Source organism: Acinonyx jubatus, chromosome D3 (genome assembly GCF_027475565.1).
Source record: "Acinonyx jubatus isolate Ajub_Pintada_27869175 chromosome D3, VMU_Ajub_asm_v1.0, whole genome shotgun sequence".
Taxonomy (NCBI): domain Eukaryota; kingdom Metazoa; phylum Chordata; class Mammalia; order Carnivora; family Felidae; genus Acinonyx; species Acinonyx jubatus.
The window spans coordinates 82,765,602-82,785,823 of record NC_069392.1 but is presented as its reverse complement, the minus strand read 5'-3'; positions in this window follow the sequence as shown (position 1 = coordinate 82,785,823).

The following is a 20,222-nucleotide window of genomic DNA, read 5'->3' as shown; positions in this document are numbered from 1 at the left end:
CTGTTAAATCAATGCAGAAGCTGATAATTCGATAATTCCATCAAAATCCTAGGACAGATTTTCAAGATTAAATAGTTATCTTGATTTTCATCTCTTTAATTAAACCAACAGTTACCAAATTTATATCCAATATGCAAGGGCTTAACTCATTTATAGAGCTATGTGGGTAAAATTAATTATGAAGAATTTTCTAAGCATAGCGCTAAATAATGTGGGGGCTAAAAAATGACTCACTGTACAAATTGTTTAGAATCCAAATTAGGTTACAAATAACCTTGGTGATCTTGCTATATATGGCAAGAGGGAAAAAACAGAAAGCATTAAAATAGTGTGTATAAAATATTAAACTTTACTGCATGTCAAAAATATAGAAGAAAATTTAATGCAGTGTAAATGACCCATAAATGTGCATGTCTGCATTTAGAAAATCCTGGTGATCTCAAAGCCTAAAATGCCTGTCAGCCAATTTAAACTGAATTGGCTTGAGATATTGCCACCAAGATATTGCACCTGGGGACATAAGGTCATAAAAAAGGAGATTACTCCAGTTTAAATCACACAGTACATCAGACCGAAACTTTTAAAATTAAATTTTGCTTTATTTATGTATTTACTTACACTTAGCAAGTAAGAAAAATGGGGTGGGATATTCTTTCTTTCTTATTTCATGTGGATAGTGATCCATTATCTTCTCTTTTCTGTTTAAACAGATTTATTGAACATAAACCTTATATGATGGCCTTGCGGAATTAGGTATTATACGAGGATTTGTTCTGACATGCACATTAAGTTGACTGAGTATACCCATCATGAAAAAAAATTTCTAATGGCCATCATTGCCAAGTTAACCATGGGCTCTAAAAATCCATCTCTGTTCTTTGAGACTTATAATAAATATCCTGTATCAATTAATTGTGCAGAGAATCCAGCTTTCTTTCAAAGAGCTGTATTAGTCACACTAGTGTGGATTACAGAAAAAGACTGAGATTTATTTAAAAATATAATCAGATTTCACTTGGATTCATTGGCTTTCTTTACATTTAAATGGAAAGGGTATACAATGGAGCCCCATCAAAGCATGCAACATGTTTGTTTTTGAGTGCTACCTGAAAGTTTAGTGCTATGAAATCAGGTAAAAGAAATCTGAACCTAGAGGCAGAAGTTCCTCTAAAAGTCTAAATCCCCAGGAATTTGTGGACATCACAGGTAGGGCTTTGGACATGTACAGTGTATTGAATGGAAATTTGAGTCAATACATCTAAATTTCCAACTGAATTCTTGCTGGCACCTAGAGTGCATATATATGGATTACACATACACTCTTTCTTAAAAGTCTAATTAAAATGCACACGTCTCTGCCATTATTTCCTTAGTTTCTGCTGCAGTATTTTTCCTCTCTCACTTTTTTTAGATAGCACTTTGTAATTACTTCTCTAGTAAGGATGTGTATCATTCTACATAAAATTATTAGTGTGTTCTCCTCTGTGTCTTCTGAACTCTGAAAAATCTCATCCAAACAAAATATGCACACATTCTCCTTCTAGGATAAGGAATGAATGGATTCATCTGTGTATTCCCAGATACTAAGCTGATGAAATATACAATGTTGATATATTATGATGTCTCGTCATGTGCTAGCAATATTTATCTGTCACGTCCTAGGAAATCAGTAAATGGTGTACTGAATAACTAAAAAGATGGATGGTTAATGAATGGGTGGATACTGTTATTTTTTGAAACTACTGTAGCTCTGATGCTTAAGTGCTTATTATTTGAGCTTTAATGCTCACATTTGTTGAAAATATGTTGAAGACCATCTCAAAAACTAAAGGGAAAACAACTTAGTAAGGGCACAACAAAATTAACTTACATATGTATTTTGTTGCTTATTTTACATGTATTTATTGCTTATTTTATTGCTTTGGCACAAAGACTTGCAAAATGCACAAAGAATGATCAGCTCTGGTGTAATTTCCAAAGGTACAACGAGTTTCTGCTCATAGCTTATACAATTTTCGGTGGAGGGAGTGGATTACAAACACACACACACACACACACACACACACACACATACACACACATACACAATAATCGTATGAGTCATATGAGAGTATTTGATTAACTCTTAAATAAGCTAACACTGACTTTTAAATAGCTAAGGCCAAAATAAAAATGATACAATTTACATATAGGTCAGTGTCAACTATAGGCAAATTGTATTTTTCTAGATTTGACTTTGAGACAATAATACCAAAATTAGTATTTGATTATTGAGGGCCTACTCTACCTTGCACTGTCCCAGATGACTTAAATATTTTCTTTATACAATACATCAATTGTATGGGCTAAGTAGTAATATTAATGTCAAAGTCAAATATTTTCAGGAAAATTGAATCAGTTTCTCGAGGTCTCTAAGCAGGTAAACTACAGAGGAATCATTTGGCCACAAGTCCATTGTCCAGTCAGCCAGGAAGCAGTTAAAATTCACCTGTTACTAATAGCAAAACACAGTGAAAAAGAGGCTGGTGTAGGAAATTGTCCACATTTGTGGGATTAAATAAGGCAAAATCATCTGTTTTAGCTGTTGCGCTGAAATTGCTCTTGAAATTTATTGCCGATAACACTTATCTCATATGGTATCGGGAAGGAAATAAAAATATACTAATACAAAATGTTACACTTGTCAGGAAAAACTTCTGAAAGATTTTGATAAGGTTGTATCTTCTGTGGCGATATTGTCCGTGTCCGTCTGTCTCCCTTCGTGACCACGCCAGTAGACATTCCATGACCTCAGAAAATACCTTCGCGAACTTTCTTACACCTCCGAAAGACGTTTAGCTGTGCTTCTTCGCTGTCTTTGGTAATCCATTATTGCAGAGGCTTCTCTGTTTTATTTGTTCAGTAGGCTGTGGATCTACTGAGCTTATATATTATTACTCTTGTATCTCCATACATATTTGACAGCCAGCAAGCGATTATTAAGTGTTTACTAAATACAGAAAAAAAGAACAGTTTTTCTACGCATTCAAAAGGGTATCAGCTGCTGATACCCACAGACAGAAGTAGTGTCAGGAAATGATAAAGTTCTCCCTTAAAGATATGTAGTAGTAATTTAGGGACTCTACAGGAAAGTTGGCCTGTGACAACATGGATACGACCTTTGCAGCCAAAAATGTCTTTGTGTCTAAGACACCTGTAATGGCAACAATCGTGGGGTATAATTCGAGGAATCTCTTTGGATTTGTACTGCAACCGTCACCTTCTACCAATACAGCTGAAATATGAAAACTTGATGACATTTTTTTAATGTTTTATTTGAGAGAGAGAGAGAGAGAGAGCAGGGGAGGGACAGAGAGAGAGGGAGACACAGAATCTGAAGCAGGTTCCAGGCTCCGAGCTGTCAGCACAGAGACCGACGCGGGGCTTGAACTCATGAATCATGAGATCGTGACCTGAGCTGAAGTTGGACACTCAGCAGACTGAGCCACCCAGGTGCCCCTAATGATGACATTTTTATTTGGAGGAAAAGAATTACAGAAATTTGGACCACATGACTGTATCCTGTAAAATTTAAGATTAATGTATGTGTAAATGCACTTTCACATCTAGACACATGACCTTGCTCAAACTATTTTATCTATTTTTAATATGAAAAATGAGATTACGGTAACTTTCTTGAAATATTTTAAAGATTAATCAATAAACAATAAAAAGGCATTAGAAGGTAATTGAAACATGGCAAAACGCCAGTAAGTGTTAGATATTATGAATATTATTCGTGTAAAGGAAACCTATCATTGGAGAATATAAGAGAGAGCTTAATCAAACAAATTATGTTGGAATGTAAAAAATTTATTTAAGTAGAATGCTTGCTTTTAATTTGAGATTTTAATGAAAAACATACAAAGTTATCATGTGGTCAATTAGCTCTTGTGGTTTGAAATTAGTTAAGTAATAACAAGTATTTAGATTTGTAATATAACCATTCCCTAAGGCTCATTTCTCAAATTCAACCTGGCATGGTTTTAAATACTGACTTAATTTATTAAAAATAAATACAAATTCAAAAACGACAGCTTATGAATTCAAATTTTTGCATTACAAGCAAAGCATCCATTTGTGCAAAACTCCAAGTCTGAGAATTCTTGCCCATGGCCATGCACTGGTTCTTAGATTCTTAGTACAGCAAACGAATTCAAATCTGAAAGATAAATGTTAAAGGCAGAATCGGGAATTCTACACTCTGTCTTTAGCAAGCCATGGAGCCATAAGTAAATGCTCCATAGTCACAAGCACTGAACATTTCTACGTATCAAACCAACCAGAAGAATAATATATTCCTAGAATTTCTGTAACTTCCCACTCTAAAAATATTGCAATGGAGAATATCTGTTCTTACTTTCTATTCACAGATTACTGCCAGCGTAATATGAAAAGTTGCAAGTAATGAAAGAATGTACTAAAACATACAAGAAGAAAGATGTTCCTAAATACTGCCTTTGGAAAGGATTAATCTTCCATGAGTGATTGATTCCATTAAAGTAGTTTACTCAAGATAAGATAGCAGTTATTAAAAAGTGTTATACTGACTGAGAACACTTTCCCTCACTGACTTTCCTTTCCTTTCTCAGATAATTAAACACTATCTTGCAAACACCACATTCTTCTTTGCCTTTAAGCCTGTATGAGTAAATTACATTTTCAAGAAATACTTGCGCCATCCATCTTCTTTGCAAAGTGCTGTTTTGTCACTATGATCGCTGTCACATTGAAAGCCTGGAAATGCATCGTTTCTCAAATGAAATCACTTGTGTGTTTTTCTACACTTGTGCAATACCTGTTAACCAATAACAAATAATGCTCCCGAGGGTTGAAACGCAGTGCCCTTATTTTTCTTGGTCATCTATTCATATGATTTCAAATATCAAGGGCACCACGACAACTTTGATTTATATTTCTAGACTTGACCCCATGCCCTCTCTTTCCCTGTGTGGAACACAGCTGCTGGACCTTTATTGATCCTAAACAGGAGCAAGTTTTCACCTTCCTTTTCCCATTTCTCCCTTCTTCCCAATAATTTCTAAAAGAATTCTGATAACCCCCAAGCCTCAGAGGCTATGAATCATCTTTTTCTCTTCCCAGGCTTGGCTGGAGTGTGGTACTAAAATGTATTCTGAATCCAGCTTTTCTTTTCTCTTTTTACCACCCAGCACTTTAATCCAGACATGTAGGGACTGAAACAAATTTATTAAAATATGTCAATGGTGACTTTGTTTGGAGATAATAATAAATATTAATACTTTACTCAGGTCATGCAATCCCCTTTCCTCAAATTATTCTGCTGCCTCATTTTTACCTCCTTGAATAAAACTCACTTGGGAGATTCAAGAACCTTTGGGAAAAAAAAGCTTCAGTTCATGCCATATGCTTATTACCTGTTGAATCATTTTATCTATTCAGACTCAAGAGCCTTGCCTTTTTTCCTCTCTTAAAGGTTTCGTTTTTGGCTTAAGATGAATTATTCACTCAGTGCTACTTTTAGGGTCTGCTGTCTTCTGGGTTCTGAGCTAGGCACCTGAAAGTGCAGATAAACAAGTTATAGTTACTACTCTCAAGGAATTTTTTTTTTTTCCTTAGGGAGAGGGGAGACACAGGCAAGAGGATAGTTAAATTCTGTTCACTGTGGTAAGAGCAGAAATAGATACACCTGCAAAAAGCAAGGGCATGGCTTGCTAGGGTGCAGTAAGGTCATTGAAATACAGAGCCACTGAGAGAAGGACTCTCTAGGTAGGTAGGAGAAAACCAATGCAAATGGAGAGGCAGAAAATAGAACAGGGTGTTTTGAGAACTATGATGATTTCAATCATGCCAGAATCACGTCCCCAAGGCAACCTCTGTGGAATAAGCTTTTAGAATAATGTTTCCAATTTTTATTGGAATGAGTCTTACTGTCAAAATTTAGTAATGGTTATTTTCTCCAATATGTATATAGATTAATTCTCGAATACATAGTTATTATTATTAAAGGAGATTATTCCACATACAGCATTACCTTTATACAAGACAGCAAGCATTTACTTGGAGGTTCTTATATTTCCTTTGTGATTAAAAAAGTTTTAAGGGTCAGATCTTGTATTTGGATTAGGTAAAGGATTCAACAGTATCTAAATTGGCTGTCTGGATTCCTAAGGCTTGGTCAGAAAGGTTAGGTTATTCATTGCTAAGAAAAATGAAAGACAGTCAAACTTCCCTGCCCATGCGGCTCCCTCTACATGACTCAGCCTTCCATCATTCTTTCCTTTGACCAAGCTCACCCTTTTACCCCCTTAAAGTCGCAGGGTCACTGATTACCTCCTGAATGTATTTATGAAGTTGTCTGCCGTGCTAAGTGTTCTTTCTCTGTGACCTAAGATGAATCTTTCTTTAACTAAATCATTGTCTACACAATAATCTTAAACCAATCTTTTTTAAAATTTATAAAACTACCTTATAAAACTCTTAGGATATTATCTCCCAAAGAGTTTTATTCTCAGAGCCAAGTAAGGTCTGGTTTACAACAGGGTCGCTTCACCTGTGACCTTGTACGTTGCCAACAACCAATGTTTCTGCAGCCATGCTTTTTATAAATGATGCTAACTGTATAAAAGCTTCATGGAAATGAAAATATAATTAGTGTAAACAGCTGTCACACTCACACACACACACACACACACACACACAGAACAAATAAGGAGATTAAGAAGATTGATTGTATTTAGGTTATTGAAATAGGCAGAATAACCCAGATCTAAAGATTGAAGTCTCTCAGCAGGGTGGTTTTGCCTTACCCTTGACAGGAGATAGCAAGCATGTTGCAGGTGGGTTGATTCACATTTGGTTTCTTGTGAAGCAGGGAGAGTCTCAGAAACTTATCTGAACAGGAAATGATTTTCCTTCTGGTTACCTAGTTTCAGGGGAATAAGCAATTCTAATCGCAGCTAATTACTTATGAGACAGAGAATGGCAAATTGTAGTCTGTGTTTGGCCTTGACAACAGGTTCAGGAAAAAGAGAAAGGTCTGAGACTTCTCACAGGCAAACAAGCAAGTCTTTTAGGAATCATGCAAGAGCATGGACAAGAGTCTTATCTAAGCCAAGTGGAGAAGGGTCCTTCTTTCTTAATTAGCCATTTTCCAAAAGCCGTAAGGGTGGGGATTTGAAAAAATAAACTGGGGATGAATCTACACTGTCATTATTCTCTGAGAGAAGATTTCAGGAATACTTCAACATTATATTAAGTTAACTAAACAAGGAGGCCATTAGACTGAGTTGGCTCTAACGCTATGGTGGCCTACCAAAATCGAAGCTTATTCGTTAAAAAGAGACAACAGACTCAACATGGGGTCGATTGAGCCCACATCATCAAATGGAGACTTATTACCTAACATAATTGCAGTGTCAGCCTTTCCATGGAATATAGTATTAAGCAGTCTGTCTGGAATTTCTCGGTCAGCATTAGCGAGACAATTCACCTTATAGACCCCTGCCATTCCCCAAATGAAGGTGATCGTGTCTAAAACAATCACTCTTTGCTAGAAACTTCCTAGCCTGCCCCTTTCTGCCAAAACACTCTTGTTGCACCGTTTTGGGGGCTCCTTTCTATTTGTTAGATGGGATGTTGCCTGACTCTTGAGTTGTTGAGCAAAGCCAATTATATCTTTAAATGTACTCAGGTGAATTTTGGTTTTTAACCCTGTAAATACCTCAGGGTTAGGAAATCAAAACACTAAGGACAACCAGTCACAAACAGCCGCTAGGCTTGAAGTCGTAACCAATTCAATCATTTCCTTTCTTGTTTCCTCACTTTCTCTATATAAGTTTCCCCTCTGGCTCGCATTAGAAGAGCACTCTTAACCACAGCCCCTGGGTGCTGCCCAGTGGGAATCCAGCGTTGCTCAACTGAACTCTTAAAATGTTGAATATGCCTCAGTTTGTCTTTTAACAATTGTCACAGCTTATCGGATACACACAATGAAAGAGTTTCTTGTATTTGTATTTAATGCTGTTTATTATCTATTACTCCAGCTAAGTATACTTATTTTTTTGTCAAATTAATGACTTTAAATATATTGGGGATTTTTTTCTGTTAAAAGTTTTTTTTTTCCACAGAAACTCTTTCATACGTCTTAATTCCATTGCCATCTTTGATTTTTTTTATCTCAACATGCCTCCAAATTACAGTAATATATCATTACTTCCAACAGATGTGAGCTCATTTGTAAGGTCAGAAATGTGACCCCCAAAATGTGCTAATATCGTAAAAAAAGAGGTTGATATTTTTGTGTAATTTCATTAGTAAGCAAGATTTTTTCCTCGTTCTACATAGAAACTAGGTTAAGTTTTCAATATCAAAAGCCTTATATAATGAATGACCATGTGTTTGATTTATACAGGCAACATAGAAACCATGCACTTTAAAGCCTAGGAAAAAAGGGAGTGGATTTTATGCTAGAATTTATGCTTGATGTAATTTGTTAGACATGGGTCAAATTAATGAAATATTTCATTGATATTGTCCTGCCAGAATTCATAAGTATGCTATAATTTTTACACCGGTTACTGTTCTTGAATCTATATTAAAATAACAAAGATTCAGAGCTGTGATAGATGGTGCTATAATATTGATTGTTTATAGACTTACTTTTTCTTTATCTGTAACCCCAGGGAGTCCTGCTTCCTTTCAAATGCATGATTCTTATGAATTGGGCTATAGGGATTAACATGATACAATATTAGATTTCTTCTTAACCTTTCTCTCTAACAAAGTGTAGCATTGTTAATAAGACTCAGTTGTGATATAGGAAAAAAAAAACACAGTTATTTCTTCTTTATAATAAATTGTCAGAAAAAAAACCATATATTGTAATCAATGTAAGGTAGCCTGATTCTTTTGAGATACATGCCTATTAAGAAAGAGCGGACAAATTGATATCTAAAAAATTGACATTTTGTGGATGCAGTAGTATTCTCATTTGGCTACCTTTTCAACGTCAGTAAAAATCAGCCATAGGGGCTCCTGGGTGGCTCAGTCGGTTGGGCATCTGACTTAGGCTCGGGTCATGATCTCATGGTTAGTGGGTTCGAGCCCCATGTCAGGCTCTGTGCTGACAGCTGGGAGTCTGGAGCCTGCTTCAGATTCTGTGCCTCCCTCTCTCTTCCTGTCTCTCCCCCACTCACACTGTCTCTCTGTCTCTCAAAAAAGAAATAAATGTTTAAAAAAATTTAAAAAAATCAGCCATAGCACAGAAAGATCTATGCCAAAATAAAATAAAATAAAATAAAATATAAAATGAATCACGTTATTTTCTTCTTGCTATAGAAATACACTCAGAAAGTAACAAGATATGACAAACAATGCAAGGACGTTTTTCTGTTTTTTTTAACTGCCTTATTCAAAGACAAGCCTAGGTAAAGGAAATTTAGCTCTAATCTGTGTAATTGATGACAAGTTTTCAAGATCCACTACCCAAAAGACATATCAATAAACACAACCCTTAAATATGTAGCCAACTCTCTTCTCCATAATGCCAATTCTAAAAGATTTCTCACTAGAGAATGGTTTGTGGACCTCCTACAGAAATCTTAGAAATTTTAAAGTTCTATTACTATTCTGTATCTTTGTTAAACTGTTTTGCAAAATCAGAAATGACATTAATGATCGTGAAATTGTTTTAAAATGCATGCCTCCTGGTAGGAGGAAGGGAAAAGTAACCAGTTTGAAATATGCCCTGAGCATTCTCCAAAACAATGACCTGCCGTCCAGGAGAAAGACCATGCCAGGGCCTTATCCTGCCCGCAAAGGAAGCTCCTTACCCAATTCCACACCCTCTCGCCTACCTGTCTTACCTGCGAGGGGAATCGGTAAGTGAAACTTGTCAAAGTCACAACCTGGGCCACAGATCTACTGAAAATGTAGATTGAATCATAATATTCTAGAATGCTTCCCCTTACCACCATCTTACCGCCACATTAGCAGAGATCCAGAATTATAAAAGTGTATTACAACTCAAAGAAATGCAAGATTCACTATTTAATTAGGAAGGAGCTCTTGGGGAAGCTCAGAGACAACAGAGATGATGAAAATAAGAACGTTGGAAGAATGAAGATTCTGGCCCATACAGCCACAGCAAATATTAACTACAGCCTGACTCGTAATCAGAAAAACATAAAACCCATTAGAAAGTTCTTTTAGTTTGGTTCATATTTCCTGATACATCATATCCAGATTTTTTTTTAATGTTTATTTTTGATAGAGAGAGAGAAACAAAGTGTGAGCAAGGAAGGGGCAGAGAGAGGGAGACACAGAATCTGAAGCAGGCTCCAGGCTCTGAGCTGTCAGCACAGAGCTCGACCCGGGATTGGAGCCCACAAACCGTGAGATCATGACCTGAGCTGAAGTTGGATGTTTAACTGACTGAGCCACCCAGGCCCTCCCGTCATATCTAGATTTTCACTAAAAATTACAAGACATGTGAAAAGGCTATAGAAAAAATGTGTAGGGGCGCCCGGTGGCTCAGTCGGTTAAAAGTCCTACTCGATATTGGCTCAGGTCAGGATCTCAGGGCTTGTGAGTTCATGCCTCATATGGGGCTCTACACTGACAGTATGGAGTCTGCTTGGGATTCTGTCTCCCTCTCTCTCTGCCCCTTCCCTGCCTGCTCTCTATCTCAATATAAATAAAAATTAAAAAGAAAGGAAGAAAGAAAGAAAGAAAGAAAGAAAGGAAAGAAAGAAAGAAAACATGGTGTAAACGGACAAAGTAAGCACTTGCAACATACACAGATTTGGAATTATGAAACAAAAAATTTAAAATAAAACTAAATTTAAATGAAATAAAATAATCCACTAATAAAATAATGGATAAAAAATGAAATTCTCCACGTGTTAAGGTCTCTAATGAAAAATGTAGGTAACAAGCAAGAACAGGTGGGTAATGTAAGTAGAGAGTTAGGAACGCTAAGAATCAGTGAAATGCTTGAAGCAAAACATACTTTCGCAAAAATGAAAAACTTTGATAAGCTCACAGTAGATTGGGTACAGTGTAGAAGAGAACCAGTGAGCTTATCTATCAGTATTGAAAGTAGCCTTATTCCCCAAGCCAAAAAATGGCAACAACCCCAGTGCATCAAGAAATGCATAGATAAGGAAAATGTGGTGAGTACATGCAGTGGGATATTATTCGGCCGCAAAAAGAATGAAGTTTCGATATATGTTACAACACGGGTGGACCTTGAAAACGTTATGTTCAATGAAATAAGTCAGACATGGAAGAATAAGTGTTCTATGATTCCCTTTGTGTGAGACACTTAGACTAAGCAAATTCCTAAAGACAGAGAGTAGAATGGAGATAAACAGGGGCAGAAGAGAGGAGGGAGTGGGGAGTTATTCATAATAGGTTCAGAGTTTATACTGAGGATGAAGAAAACGGTTTCAGGTATAGATAGTGGTGATGTTAGATCACCTTGGGAAGGTATTTACTGCCAGTGAATTATACACTTATAAATGGCTAAAATAAAACTAAATAAATAAATAAATTAGGTTTTGTATGTTTTACCACCATACAAAAGAACCAGCAAGCTTGAAATAATTTCAGTAGAAACCTCTTAAGCTGAAACGGAAACAGAAAACACCATGTTTTTAAAAAGTACAAAATACCCAGGAACCATGCAAGAATCTCAAATGGTTTTCCATGCAGCAGAAGGTGACGTAAGACAGACAAGAACGAAAGAAATATCTGTTTTGTAATATTCTAATAATAGGCTGGGTGGTTTCCAAAATTACTGACAAGCACAAAGCTTCATTTCCAGGAATCTTGGAGAATATCAAGCAGGGTGCGCATCAAATAGTCTATGCCTAGGCATATCATATTCAACCGCCGAAAACCAATGATATCTTGTACACCTTGAAAGAAGATATCTTGCATATAGAAGAATAAGAAGTAGAATTACATAGGACTTATCTTTATAAACAACACAAGCAAGAAGGAAATGGAGGAAAAACATTTAAAGCACTGAAAGAAAAAATTACCAGCCTTGTTCCTTCACTACAGGTTGCTACCAGGAAATGAAGACTTCAACTTTATGTATTTTTTTATTTTTTTAATGTTTATTGATTTTTGAGAGAGAGAAAGAGAGAGAGAGAGAGAGAGACAGAGACAGAGCACAAGCAGGGGAGGGTCAGAGAGAGAGAGGGAGACACAGAATCTGAAACAGACTCCAGGCTCTGAGCTGTTAGCGCAGAGCCTGATGAGGGGCTCGAACTCACAAACTGTGAGATCATGACCTGAGCTGAAGTCGGCTGTTTAAATGACTAAGCCACCCAGGTGCTCCAAGACTTGACCATTGAAAGGTGCTTTCTCCCACTTCCTTTCTCTTTCTTCTGAGATTTAGTATCTCTGGAACCCTCAAGAACACTCTATGTTTTTTTTTTCTGTGTCAGTCAGTGGTGGGCTTTCCCCCTTCTTGGTCATTGTCAGGACACTTCCTGGTGGGAGGGAGCCCCTTCTGGACCTAAAGTCAGCTTCTGATTCCTGAGACCTACTGCTGGGTCCTCTTCATACTTTGCAATCCCCTGTGACTGTCCACTGGTCATTCCCAGTTGACTTAGCAAGCGAGAAGATGCAAATCTAAACTGCCTTTCCTCTTTCAGTCTGGGTGAAGATAGAGGCTGTAGATTGTTCTTTTGTTGTTAGGTTCTTCTGGTTGCTGACCATGATATCATGAGAAGGGCAGAGTGTCGTGATGAAGTCATCTCCATATTTCTAGTGGGACTGTAAGGCCTATGTGGGGACCAAGAAGGACACCTCGCGATGGATTCTGGGAGCTCTCTCTGCGCCAGATGACAAGCTAATTGGGATCACGATTTCTACCTTTTCCAAACGTGCCTCCTCAAAGGCTCCACAGCCCCTTCCCTCCGATGAGAAAGAATATGCCTGAACTCGGTTCCCATGGCAACATAGGCTCTTGTTCTCCAGGTTCTGGGCTCTAGGGTTTTCATTACTTATCTACCAGTAATTGAGATTAAGTCATGTTCAGAGTGCTGCCTATTTTTTTCTCTGAGCTACAATGTCACTCTCACACTTAAAGTGCTGTCGACACGGAGGAAGAAGTGGTTACCCTGGTAAAACACAGCTAGCTGATTTATCCATGTGACCTCTGACCCAGGCTCACCTCTGTGCAGAACCCTGGGAAAACAGGGATCTGCACATCTGCTGACACATAGATGTCTCCTTTCCAGCCTTTGCGAAGTAATGCCAATAATGTGGACCACAGTCTCCGTGCAGTGTTACTCAAAAGTAATGTTTTGTATTGGATTAATACATTTATAAAAGGTGTAGCAATCTAAAGGACAATCAAACTTTTAAAGCAACACTAAGAAAGCAATAAATCATAATGGGAAATGCATTTCTGGGCACCTTCAGTGTAATTCCAGATTTTAGAAGAGCAGCAAACTAGAGGCGCCTGGGTGGCTTTGTTGGGTAAGCACCCGACTCTTGGTTTCGACTCAGGCGGTGATCTCACATTTCCTGAGATCGAGCCCGCATCGGGCTCTGTGCTGACAGTAAGGAGCCTGGTTGGGATTCTCTCTCCCCTTCTCTCCCTGCCTCTCCTGCACTCTCCTTCCTTCTCTCTCTCTCTCTCTCTCTCTCTCTCTCTCTCTCTCAAAATAAATAAAGAAACTTAAAAAAAATTAAAAAAGAAATGCAGCAAACCAGAGGCCAAAAATTACACTGAATTTCTTTTATTTATATTAATAATCTTGTCACAGGAAAGCTAGACAATTACTAGCTCTTAGTCTTTTTTTTTAATTTTTTTTTAACGTTTATTTATTTTTGAGACAGAGAGAGACAGAGCATGAACAGGGGAGGAGCAGAGAGAGAAGGAGACACAGAGTCTGAAACAGGCTCCATGCTCTGAGCTGTCAGCACAGAGCCCGACGCGGGGCTCGAACTCACAGACCGTGAGATCATGACCTGAGCTGAAGTCGGATGCTTAACTGACCAAGCCACCCAGGCGCCCCTAGCTCTTAGTCTTAAAACTTGTTTCATAACTTAATTTTTTTCCTGAGTTAGAAATTTATAGTCCCTAGGCAATAGACAGCCATCTAAATAAAAAAAAAAAGAAACTATTAATTTTCTCAAATGATAATCTCCTTCAGTTTTTATCTTACATATGTTAGCTTGACATGATTTAATATTCAGTATGGCAATATCACTTGAATCAAACAGGCTCAGTTGTGCACCCAGAAACTTAGTAATAAGATAGGGGAAATCGAAAATTAAACAAATCAGCAAGGCTGGCATGGCTTTGACATGAATACAGAGTAAGAATTCTGACAGGTATGTTAAAAGCTAAAAGAAGGTATATGACCAAATTCTAAATATCCAAATATTTCAAATTATCAAAGTGTTTTTAAACTTTGCAAGGTATTAATTGCCCAAGAATTAACCAAATATTGTAAAGAGCTCTATTTTGAAGCAGGTGACAAATTCAATTGGAATGCCTGCCAAAAAAAACTTAACTTAGATCAGGGTCTGTATCTCTCAGGAAGGTAAATTTGATCTGGATGCAATTAAACACACTTTAATAAATATTCCCAGCAATAATCAAATGTACAGCTTTTGAAGAGTGAGGGTTTTGTTTTGTTGTTGTTTTCTTGCTGGACGTACTCAGAGTCTAGAGTACTGCAAATTCTGATATTCCTCCTGTTTTGGCCTGGGAATATTTCTGTGTTTTCTGGGTATTTAAGTGGATGATCTTTAAAGAGACTTTTAATAATAGAAATAAAGGTGTGTTTTCCTAAAAACAAACCATATGGGAACTCCAAAAATCAAACATAATGTACTCTCAATATTACATATTTGTTATTTATCACACTGATAATAAATCCGTACTTTTGGGAGAATGCGTAGGGAGGCAAAATTGAGTACAATTTGTTCTTTGGCAAATTCACGTACGTGCAAAGTAGTGTGCGTGTTTGAAGATCTGTTGAAGGCTTATGCATGGGCACCTGAGAGCAGGCCGGCCCCTGACAGATCAGCAGAGAAAGTCATAGAGAAGGGAGTATATTGCTCTGCCAGTGGGCTACTTTCAGTATATTTTCCCATTGAAATACATGGTGGAAGGATTTTTGTCCCTTTCTTTTTTTCTTTCCTCTCTCAGTACGAAAAGGTAGTTGGAACCAGCCACCTTGGTCAGGCTTCCATTGTGACATTCTTCTGTTATTGGTCCTACCCTGGGCACTTCGTTTAGATTTAGTATTCTTGGGGCTCCTGGGTGGCTCAGTAGGTTAAGCATCCGACTCTAGATTTTGGCTCAGGTCATGATCTCAATGGTTGTGAGATCAAGCCCTGCATCAGGCTCTGCCATGGCAACATGGAGCCTGCTCGGGATTCTCTCTCTCCCTCTCTCTCTTCCCCTCCTCTGCCTGCCCCCCCCTTTCAAAATAAATAAATAAGTATTTTAAAAAAGATTTAGTATCCTGGAATACAAGAATGCATTCTTTTTATCAGTCATCGATTAATACTTTTGGAAACTTTAAAATCACCTATGTAGCATACTAAAGGTGGAATTAATATTAGTTTTCAGAGCTATGAAACTGCTCCTAGGACTCTGAGGTAGTCCTTTCCATGCTGGTAGGAAAACTGCTTCTGTTCTTATAAACAAATCTGATACAATGTACTGTAGGGAATGTGTCCCCCACACTTCATTGTTTCCACCTTTGCATTTCCCTGTGCATTTTAGTTTAATCCCCTGAGTACATCTTTCCTACAGGTGATGTGCATTCCTACTCCTGTGGTTTTCCAACCCTAACATGGGTCACATTATGAAAATAACTTTTTCTTTTTCTCCTGACCAGTGGACCTGTGTTCTTCTCTGTGTGATAAATTGTGACTGTACCAAGGGGAACCAGTCCTCAATAGCTCTTTCTCCTGCCCTCTCTGTCATGAGGGTTGGGTGGTTTGTCGGGGCCTTTGTGGAAGGTTCTTTGTTCCAGATCTCAGTAATTACTTGAGGTAGTCTTCAGTTTCTCTTTCTAGAGCCACAGACCAGCATTATAGCATCTGAGTAATTGCTGAAGTCCTTCTCATACAAATATAGATTTTCCTTTATATAAACTAAGAAATAATTAGTTTGACATTTTCACTGATATATATATATATATATATATATATATATTTACCCTTTTCAGTGTGTCTTCAGTTTTCCAAAGAATTCATCTTATATGTATTCATTTCCAATACTCACTCATTACCATGGTATTACCATGGCAACATCGTATCTGATTACTACTGGATCAGTCTAACTTTTTCACAGCTATTGTACAGTGATATAAACTTATCCAACAAAAGGTGTGACATTCTATCTTTGTAGGTGCAAATTGGTCTCCTATTACCTTCAGTCCCCATTCACTTACCCAATGACATGGATCAAGCATATTTTACAGGAGTGGAGACTAAATGTATGACTCAGAATTCACCTGGAAACTCAAATCTCTCATCTCCAAATTCCTTTCCAAATCACTTTCTTATGTACAAATCAGAACGTTTTGAACTTTCCAATGTAATCTTGGAAACGCCATCAACATTTCAAGATCTTTCTATCTTTTGGCTATTTCTCCTTATAGCATTTAAAAAAAAAATTATTTCTGCAGTGATTGTGACAGAAACAAAAAAGATCTGAATTCCGCTTCCATGTTTTCCATGTCACCTTCAGTCTCTATGAGCCATTGGATAACGCGTCTCATTGAGTTGTCCCCTGCTGTTGCTCAAGATCCGCCATGGCTTTCTCCTCACACGTTTGTCAGCTTGGCTTTTCTCCCCAACCCCATCTGTCTGTTTGCAGATGCTCCACTACATTTTTATGCACATTTTTGGCTCTCAAAATTAATAATTAAAAGGTTTTTTGTGGCTTCTAGAAAAAACTTTTTCGAGCCCAAAACTCTAGCGCCCCATCTCTTTCCACCTGCCCCACCCACAGATGTTCACTCTCAAAATAATCTCAGATCAATAAAATTGTGTAACTATTTTTTATTAAAAATATTAATGCTTATTTATTTTTGAGACAGAGCATGAAGAGAGGGAGACACAGAATCCAAAGCAGGTTCCAGGCTCTGAGCTGTCAGCCCAGAGCCAACGTGGGGCTCGAACTCACGAACTGTGAGATCATGACCTGAGCCGAAGTCAGATGCTTAACCGACTGCACCACCCAGGCGCCCCTGTGATAACATTTTAAAGCTCAGGATGATAAAAGTTCACTGCCTTTATCCATCTATACGTATTAATATCAAATTACTGCGCTTGTACATGTTAAAAAGAAAATAAGCCTGTATATGCACCTTTATATTTCACTCAAGGAGAACATATCTTATAAATAGAAGTAGGCAGCTGTGTTTTTACATTCATAATTATGACTTGGGTTCTAAAGGGACTGTGACATAGTTATTAGATTGATTTCAGAATTGTTCCAAACTCAAAAACAACATGGGCATATCCAGAACTTTTCTGTTCATTATTCACCGGGAAAATATTGCACTTGGGGCCAGCAGAAAGCAGTAGGTGAGGTATTGAAAGAGGAGTTTCAGGAGATGAAGCACAAATGTGTGCGTGTCCCAGGGAATATCACTGTCTCGGAAATCCAAATGCCCTTGCAGGGACCAGATGCATAGAAGAAGCGGTGAGGGATTTCTGATGCAAATGAAAGACCAAACATTCTCTGAATACCTTAAAATGTATGTGCATGATAAGAAGTTGTTGGAAGCTTATGGATACATATTTGAGTAATAAATGCATCACTGGTTCGGAATTTAAGCGCATATGTATGTGTATATATATATATATATATATATATATATATATATGTATATATATATATATATATACGTTGCTATTTGACTGCAAATCCCAAATGCCTTGAGACACAACACCAGAGGGCATTTGTCCTATTAAGTGTTTGAAAATCTGTATTTTAGGAGGAGCTGCAATCAAAAGCAAAATCGGAAGAAATTAATACAAAGCAAACACATGACCCCCCAAAACAGTAAGAGCTATGATTGTGGGGCACCTGGGTGACTCAGGCCATTAAGCATCTGACTCTTGATTTCGGCTCAGGTGTGTGAGATTGAGCCCCACGTCAGGCTCTGAGCTGATGGCACGGAGCCTGCTTGGGATTCTTTCTCCTCTCTCTCTCTCTCTCTGCCCCTTCCTCTTCCCGCCTCTGCTCGCTCACATGTGCTCTCTCTCAAAATGAATAAAGAAACATTAGGGAAAAAAAAAAGAGAGCTGCGATTGCAAGGATCCGCCAGAAAGTCAGAGAAAGCAGTCTTCACATGCCCCTACGCACCGCCCTCCCACGGGCCAGTTAGGTACACTGCCTATGACGCCCGCCTACACAACTGCTGTTGAATTCGTGCTTCATGGGATGCTCTAAGGGGAAAGGAAGCCGATGACAGCAAGAACACTGCGGGTGTTGCCCCCCGTGGGAGGTGGGAAGGGGTGAAAGAGGTGAGGGGTGTTGAAAGGTACAAGCTTCCGGTTACACAGTACAGAAGACGATGAGATAGAAGGCGGGGCATAGCCACTGGTGTTTGAAAATACGGAACTGGGTATTGGAAGTTGCTCAGAGTAAAATCTTGAAAGTTCTCATCACGAGAGAAAAAAAAAAATCTGTAACTTTTTACAGTGACAGATGTTAACTGGACTCATTCCGGTGATCATTTCACAGCATGTACAAATAATCATACATGAATCATTACATTGTACAACTGAAATTAATATGGTGTTGTATGTTAATTATACTTTTTTTTAAAATTTATTTATTCATTTTGAGAGTGGAAGAGAGAGCAAGGGACGGACAGAGAGAGAGAGACAGAGAGACAGAGAGAGAGAGAATCCCAAGCAGGCTCCGGCACTGTCAGCAGAGTCCAATGGGGGGCTCCAACCCATGAACCATGAGATTATGACCTAAGCCCGAATCAAGAGGTGGTCGCTTAACTGAGTGAGCCAACCAGGTACCCCTTAGTTATACTTTAATAAAAAACTCCCCAAATTTAGTGCCCACTGAAGTTGCTCCCAGATATAACTTCTCAAATGCTGCTCCTCTTACCTATGAAATACGGTAAGATGGATTTTTGCAAGCACAGTTTCTTCTTGTAATCAAATGTATCTATAGTTATATCATTTGCAACATTTTCTAGAATTATGTGAATTGCTGCACTTTCTCCTTTCTACAAGAGTTAGCATTATTTTTATGAAATGGTCCTGTTTTTTCGTCTGATCCATTACAAGCACTCTTGAAGAGTAAAATCAGTTTACATGTATATAATACACTAAGATTATTGAGTGTTCGTTTGCTTTATCTTGTTGCTAATATGGCAAGTTAAAACCCTCAGTTTTGATGCTTTTTGGCTCTAACGCCCATTACATTTGAAAAGGTAGCATGCTAAAACTTGAAGATTTCTTTTTCGATATAAACATATTAATAGGCATGTAAATTAGACTTCAAGCAGGGATAAGAGCATAGCAAACACTACTTGGCTGACTGTATAGGGTAGACCCAGCAGAGAAGAGCCGACCAATCTGTTATTTGTATTATAACAGCTCGTGAGAACAGCAATAAAGGAAGTTGCTTTAATAGATACGTACATTAATAAGTATACAGTCAGTGGCTCTCTGCCATCCATGCCTTCTCAGTACTTTTGCAATGACTTCATTTTGCTGTGTTTGTTGTTGTTTTGTCAGCCATTTTATGATGTTAAGGATCCCTCTTAAAGCTGCCAAATGTCAAAGGCCTTTTATGTCTTTCACGAACAGATCAGATTTAAGATGGTCAGGAAAGTGATGCAAGCTCTTTTATTCTTTATAAAGCATATTCAGTGATATTATTGAGGTGGCAATAAAAGCATTTTTTGTAAATTTAGGATTTCGAAAATTTTCTTTTAAAGAAACAACTTTCTCGAAGTCGGCTTGACCACGAAACATGGAATCAATACGTTTCAGCCTCAGAATGGAGCTTGTTACCTACCTGAGGCTCTTCCAGAGTCAAGGTTGTAAACTGATTCTTCTTTTAAAACTCGTAATCACGAATATGTTATTATAATTCTTTTTAATATTACTAAATGAACAGAGGGACCGACCAAAATCTGAGGCGTGGGCCTTGCTTGCTCACATTTTGGGGGTTGGGGTGG